We start from the raw sequence: 7,842 nt of genomic DNA on the forward strand, positions 1-7,842 counted from the left end.
TTCCCTTTCCCCTTTTCCTTGTAGTGACCACATCACTTCAGTATCAGTAAATGACATGAGGGGAATTAGTGGCTTTCTGTCCCTTGGGGTTTATTTTTTTTCCTCCCACATTCCCTCTGCCTGAGGAGTTTAGAAGAAATGCTGATGGTTTGGTGGAAGTGTGTTGCAGGTCTTTGGAGACACAAGCAATTCAAAGCCAATCAATGCATCTATAAATCCTTGTAAAACCCAGATCCTGAATACCTGGTTACTCTTTCATTATGCTTTGACCCAACAAATGAGGCTGGGGTATTCCTAAGACACTCTTCATTTTTCACTGTGAGCTGTGCTCTGTGTTATTTCTCCATGGCATGCATAAAGGAAAAAAAAATGTATCTTGTAAACATTGATCTACTTATTATTCTGCTTGTTTGGATAGCCTTAAAAATGGACATTTATCTATAGCTGAGGTGTCTTAAACACAGACTGGGTACCCAGACAGAAGGCAAATGTGGTCATACAGAGACATCCATGATGTCTCTTTCCTCTAAATTGGACTTTTACCTCCCACGGGAGCTTGCAATTGAGAGTAACTACTTTGGGAACACAGATTTCTGCAAAGTCCACCACGAAAATCTACCTTTCTTAGGTGTTAATGGTTGAGGCCAACTGTTTTGCTTTCTCAAGGCTGGAAGTAGTAAACTGTAAGGACTGCAGGCAACATATATGTAATGACTGACAGCCGAAATATAGAGACATAAAGAAATGGGTGTCAGGGCTAATGCAGTTCTGCACATCTCCATCACACATTTCAGACATGGGCATTTTTCTTTTTCAGCCTCTGTGTTTTAAAACAAACCAGATTGGGGCCATTGCTGCCTGTAGATTATGGCCTTCGAAGTGATAAACATGCTGTTCCATTGCTATTTGCCCCATGAGATAAACATTTCTGATGGATTTTTCTGACAAAACTGAGAAACCTAATAATCGCAACGTCAGAAAAAAAGTGAAAACTGATTCAGTTTGATCCCCAAAGGACAGGAGAGGGAAAACAGCAATAGGAGATACAGTTCTGTGAGACTGAACTTGTCAAAGCTCTTTTAGACTGCTTTGAATAAGCACATCCGCTTGGTGTTATAAATAAAGGTTTCAGACGGTAATTTGCATGGATTAGGATTGTTAACGTTTATCAATTGCTGGGTTTTAAAGAACTCCCAAATTCTTGATGGGAGTATCTCTTTGTAGTGAAAGATTCATGGTGGGAGTGAAAAAAAATCTGATGAATTTCAAGCTACAGATGAGAGAAAGCAAAGCCTCCAGATCTAAACTGAGATACCATTAGTGGTTCCCATAAATCAAATCATGTTTATAGCAGGGATACAGTTGAATTACCATCTGGACTTTTTAACCTCGACATTTATTTCCGAACCCTCCTCCAATATTGAAAGTAAACTTAACCCTTCCTTTCATCTTCAGGACTTTGACCTGGTGCCAGTTCTTATTTTGAAGGAATGATCTGATTTTTGATGGGGACAGAATGTCACACGTGGCATGAGGTTGGAAGGACTGGGAGTTTCTTGCAGAAGACAAAGTCGTAAAAGAAATAAAATACACTCAGTCTTAAATGAGATCAGCTGAATAAAGGGTCAGTGGGAATGAAGTCAGGGGGAGGATAAAGAAAGGAGGGTTCATTTTAATTCAGGTAGAGGACGCAGATGGGGTCCAAGGACAGTGTAGCAAAACATGTAACACTCAAAAGGAACCTATGTTCTCTCAGGATATGTGGGCTTATTGGGAGGTAGATGGGTGATGAAGAGCTGGATCCTGTTTTCACTGGTGCTAATAACAAAACTGTCATTGCCTTTAATAGAACATCCACCTACTTCTTTGAAAGTGCGAACTTTAACCCTTTACTGACAAAGTAAATCAAGCTCATAACAGAGTCATATCAATTTTTAAAGTCTCAGAAAAAAAAAAAACAACCACAAGATATCTGGAGCCCAGTTTTGTTGTGGGTTATTTTGCTTGCTTTTTTTTTTTCCTTTCTTTCAGTCTACCTCTGAACTTCCTGATTCAGTCAAGGAGCTGCCAAAGTAGTTAGTAAAGGATATTGTTGTGCTATTTCCAGCTCAGGAAGTTGTAGACAGGTAGGGGTCAGTCTTTTCTCTCAGGTAACAAGCGACAGGACAAAAGGAAACAGCCTCAAACTGCACCAGGGGAGATTTGGATTAAATATTAGGAAAAATTTCTTCACTGAAAGGGTGGTCAAGCATTGGAACAGGCTGTCCAGGGAAGTGGTGGACTCACCATTCCTGGAAGCACTCAAAAAATGTGTGGATCTGTTAACAGAGGTCTTCCAGTAACAAGTAATTGAGGTCTTCCAGTAACACATAAGAGTGGTTACACAGATATCAGGACAGCACGAGGCAGTCTAGCAAAACCTCACTGTACATATGGCTGAGAGATACAGATATACCTGGTGCTGTGCAAGATGACCACACAGTCTTTAGCTGGCTGAAAGGGTAAGATACACACAGGAAAATTCATCCTAGGATCATGCCATGTGGCTGGGTGAGCTCTCTGGCCATCCCACCTGCTGTCTTACCTTTGGATATCAAACAAGATTCTTTTCTTTGAGGCCAGCTTCCCTGAAGGAAAAAACATCTTCCCACCTCCTCTCAAAAGCTGTTTTTGTGAATGCCTTTAGAATCATATGTTTCAAAGTGAGTTGAACTTTTTTTTATTCAGTCCTTGTTAGACACAACCTCATATTTCACACCCTGGCTGGTGCCAGGATCCTCTTAGTCTATTGGCGACATTACTGCCATTTCCTATCTCTCTCCTTCCTGAATTTACCTAATCCAGAGCTCTGGCCTTTTGTTGAAATGATTTTCTGCCTTCCGGCCCTGCGTGCCGTGTGTCAGATTATGTGCAAAAGGTCTCAACCCACTTCCCCTGGGTTTAGACACAGGATGAGGAAATGAAGAGGAGTGAAGTTACTGATTTCATTTTGGAGGTCAGGGTGGGTCTTCTTGGGGTAGCATTGGAGTCTGAAGAGCGAATGCTGCCATTTGTTATCCATATTTTTTCAAACAAACAAGAAACTCCAACAATTATTCATGCTGCTGAGTCGGAAATACTTCTCAAAACAGCTGACAAAAAAGAACAGGAGGACAATAGGTGGATGGTGAGGAGAGATTATATATATACACTCATATATATAGCCCAGACACAGACATCCAGTTTTGTTGGAAACAGTCTGGAGACATGAGGAGCAATCTAAGGATCATCTCTGAACTGCCCCGAGGGTGGGCGAGCTACCCTGTTTGCTCAGTAATTCTCTTACAGCGCTGCACAGTCTAATTATGTATTAACCTACATTCAAAACCTGTAACGTCAAAAGGGTAAGTCTCTGAAATGGCGCTAGGAAAATGTTTTCCAGTACCGGAGAATCCCCAACTTTGCCCAGCACAGGTCAGCACTGGCTCCAAGCCAGCAGCCTGAGACCACACTGAAAGCACACACAGAAGAAAACATCTCTGCCTCCCTCCTCCTCCTCTGTCAGAGAGCAGATGTGCCCCCACACTGCTGGTAGGACATGACCTGAGTGGCCTTCTCATGGATGGAGGGGGAACCATTGAGGGCTGTCGAGGGCAGCCATCCCATGCCACGGATGAAGGGGCACAGCACAGGGTGCCATGGGACACGTGTGCATCTCTGTCTCCTGATGATTTGGACAGCAGACCTTGGCTTCATGGGTGAGCTGGAGTAGGAGCACATCCTCTTCCCTCCCTCCCCGTCAGCCGCCCGACTGGCAGTGTCACACTGACGCTGTGCCCCTCACGCAAATCTCGTGGCAGTTCAGGAATGTACATCCCAACCTGTGTGCTCCAAATCTCCCCGTTTCCTCCCAGATCTGTTGAACAGCACTGGAGGGGGAGGAAAAGCAAACAAAGAAGCAAACAGGCGGAAGGGCAAAAATCCAAAAGCACTTCCTCTCCCTCCGCAGGTTGTTGGTTGTACCTGGAGCTCTGGCTGGTTTTTGTATGCGCTCAGAGTAAGTTCTCTGAGGAGTATCCTGCAGTCATTTCTCAGCGAGTGTGAACAAACTCATTAACAGCTCCTTTACTGGAATGATAAGTTGTTTCTTAATGAAGGGAAAAATAAATACCCTTGCTAACCCAGGCTCCATCACTAGAAGTCACACATCATTCTTAAAGACTCCTTATTTTCCACCAGAGACGTTTGTGTACAACCCTTAAACAAAATGAAAGAGCTTGTTTCTCCTTCTTAGACACTCTTTTAGATGCCCAAATTGCACAGTACTTTTTAGATGCTTTCCAGAGTTTTATCCCACATGTGAGCAGCTTAGGCTCAATAAAACAAAAAATAATGATGTGAAACTTCACCTGTTTTAAGAAAGGAAGGTTTTTAGCACTTAAAACATGGGACCAGGGCCCAAGAGATTTGGGATCTATTCCAAGTTCCTCCATTGACCTGCTATGTAGTTTTACTTGTAAGGAAGTCACTTAAGCTCATTGTGCCTCAATGTGCCCATTTGTGAAATGGAGATAATAATGCCAAGCTCACAAGGGGGCTGTAAAGGTTAATTAAATAGAGTTTTTAGGTGATTTCACTTCTTTGGATGAAAATCTTGACAGACCTATTGTTTATTAATGAAGTTTGTGCAAAAATCACAATTCTGAATTTTTGCAAAGAAATATATGGTGATTTTTGTGAGTTTGAAAAATGCCAATGTGGCATTTTTTTTCAATGATTGTAATTTTTTTCCAAGCTATATTGATTCAGTTTAAGCTTCAAAAATCTGAAAGTGTTTTGCATTTTTTTTGCTCCATTTTGACATGAAACTACATGATAATGTCTGTACAAGCAAGCAGAACAGCTAGGGATCACCATGGGAAGGGTTGTGAAAAAAAATCAAACAAACAAAATCCCACAACATTTAAATAGTACTTTGGATGCTCACATACTTCAGGGTATAAAAATACAGGGCAGGAGGATGTCACAGCCTCAGAATTTCTTGATACCTTTATAAGATTTAATACTAGCCACTTTCAAATGTAGAGGTTTGTTTTCTCTCTCATTCAGACTCACATTTCGAATTCCATGGTTAGAGTTTTTCAGAATTCTAGAAAAGGAAATTAAAATATACCCAGGAAGACAATAATAATAATAATAATAATAAATCCCCTGTATCTCACCCTTTTCAGTTTTCAGACTTCACTACAACTGGAACTGAATCAGCAGTCAAGTAGTCTGATGGTATGATTTGATGCAGATCAGTGCTCTGCCTTCCTACCCCTCATCTCTGTGGACATGCGAACCCCTGTTAAGTCTGGTTCCATCATACAGTCATATTTTTCCAGACACTAAACCTGCTTCTGTTCTTCATGCAAGTCACTTGGTGAGAATTTTCAATTTCATGTCAGTTGTATGAACAGGGAGGATTGTTGTTATTTTTGTCCCCATTGGAGCCCTCGCATCACTCCCATGAAGGGACACCTCAAGAAATTGCAAGATAACAAGAGAAGAAATGTTAAGTTCAGCTCCTGTGAAACTTGCTTACATGGAAGCTTGAGTTTGGGCTGAAGATTTAAATGCTTTCCCTCTCTCACTGAACAAGGTGACCTACCCCATAACCAGAGAAATTCCAAATGAATAAGAGCTATTAAGTTATCTTGTCCACCTGCCCCCTTCGGCGCAAGATTGAGAGGGTGACATGGATTCTGGCAGTGGGCTGTGCACAACCCATGACAGAGGTTGCACACAAATATGAATCATGTTGTACTTAAAAGGCCCAAATGAGTTTACTCTGGGCTCCTTACCCTTCCTTGCTAGTGAGAATGGGGCCCTGGAACTCAAACTGGTTGACAAAGCAGAGACTGAATCAATCCCTGAAAACAACCAATTTAACCCTGCGATCTCCGTTGCTCTATTGGGTGCTAGTGCTTCTCATGCCAATTTTGCCACTGAAAGACTCCCCTAGGATGCTGCTTTTAACAAAAACAAAACCTACCCACCGTGTAAATCTAACATTAGTTAGTGGTTTCTCAGCTACAGCTTGTGGGATGGCTGACCGAGTCTCAGATGTGAAATCAGCTCACTGCAGAATGCAGGGCCCTGTAAATGGAAAAGAAAACCTGGAAACACAAAGAAAAATGAGTCTTTTTGATAGCATCAAGGGAAATAGCATCTTGATTTTTTCTAATTACATGAAGACTCCTTCTTATCCTCTCCCACTTTTTTCCAAACACTCTGTACATGCACACCTGGAAATATTTCCTCGGTATTAAAGACTGAGATTTGTTCAAGCTGCATAGAAACACTAGACATGAGCTTTGGGCTCTCTGACAAACTCTTAAAAAGCTAAATTCACATATAAACAGATTCTGGCTGTTACCCACTGACAGCACCATGAATTGAACCAAAATGTAATAAACTCCACAAAGGCTATAACAGTGAACACCCTTCTCTCAGACATGTGTTAGTTCTCTGGAAGTCATGGGAAAAAAAAGATCCTTCACCAAGCCTGGAGAGCTCATGCATGGAACCAAAGCAGGAAGAGATTTTTGAAGGTAAGCCCACAGCTAACATATTTTCTTTCTCATTTTAACTGAAATTGTGTCACCTAGAAGTGTAGGGCAGAGAAAAGCAGCTCACCTGGCCCCAATTGTCATTAAATTCATCTGTGGGAAAGACTGTAGCATCTTTACAGCTTCTGCCCTGCTATACTGGACTTTTCTTTTTACATTTCTTTCCTGAAGAGCTAGCTAAGTCCTATTTTTTTCAGATAGGCAGGGCTAGGTATGCATTCAAAAAAAGGGCCAAAGACCAGCAAAGATCAGAGTCTGTGGCCATGGTGGAATGGACTTTGAATAGTTAAGTCCAAGAGTTGTGCTGACCTTTCTTCACGGGTACTGTCTTGGGGTAAAATGCCTCTTAAAATATCTCTCATTACTTCCTCACTGGTGGGAAGCTTGGCTTTATTTTTTTGTAGATTATTTGAATTGAAGCTGTCCACATTTCCTTAGGCTGTCACTGTCAAATATTCATGCACAGTTTGAAAAAATGACCAGTCTCGCTCAATATTTATCCCCCAAAATATCTTCACCAACAGTTATTGACTGATCTCACTAAAATCTTTGCCCATTAGGTGTTCCTGGATCAGGATTTCACATATGATTCCTGAGCATTCATTGTCCTTAAAGAAAATGGGAAATTAAAATTTTCACACTGGATGTTGCCACACTTGCTGTGCTAGCATGGCTTTTCTGGTGCCTGAGGTGTACCAATGATGCTCAGTGACTTCAACTGAGTGCTCAGTTCATTGTCCTGGGGAGGGTAAAAGCAAAGAAAACCCACAGCCAAAAAACCTAGTGCATTTGCTTGAGTTCATAGAATAGATTCATAGAATGGTTTGGGTCAGAAGGGACCTTAAAGATCATCTAGTTCCAAATGCTGCCATGGGCAGGGACAGGTCCCACTAGACCAGGTTGCTCAATGCCCCATCTGACCTGGCATCAAACACTGTCACTGTTGGGGCATCCACAGCTTCTCTGGGCAGCCTGTGTCAGTGCCTCACCACCCTCAGTGTAAAGTTATGGAGAGTGGTGTGGACCTAAGCCTTTTGCACAGGGGAGGCCAAAATTCTGGCTGCCTTGCCTATATGCCAGGATGTGTTGGTGCACACAGACGTGTATTACTGAGAGCATCTTCTGTGTCTGTAAAAAGAAGTTTATAGAGTTGCTGACATGCCCTGCTCTGAGTCGTGATCAGAGTGTCAGCTGGGAGAGCACTTTCCTTTGGAAATGAAACAGAACAAAATAAATGCACTTGGTGGTT

Source organism: Manacus vitellinus, unplaced genomic scaffold, assembly GCF_001715985.3.
Source record: "Manacus vitellinus isolate BGI_N305 unplaced genomic scaffold, ASM171598v3 scaffold_16_pilon, whole genome shotgun sequence".
NCBI lineage: Eukaryota > Metazoa > Chordata > Aves > Passeriformes > Pipridae > Manacus > Manacus vitellinus.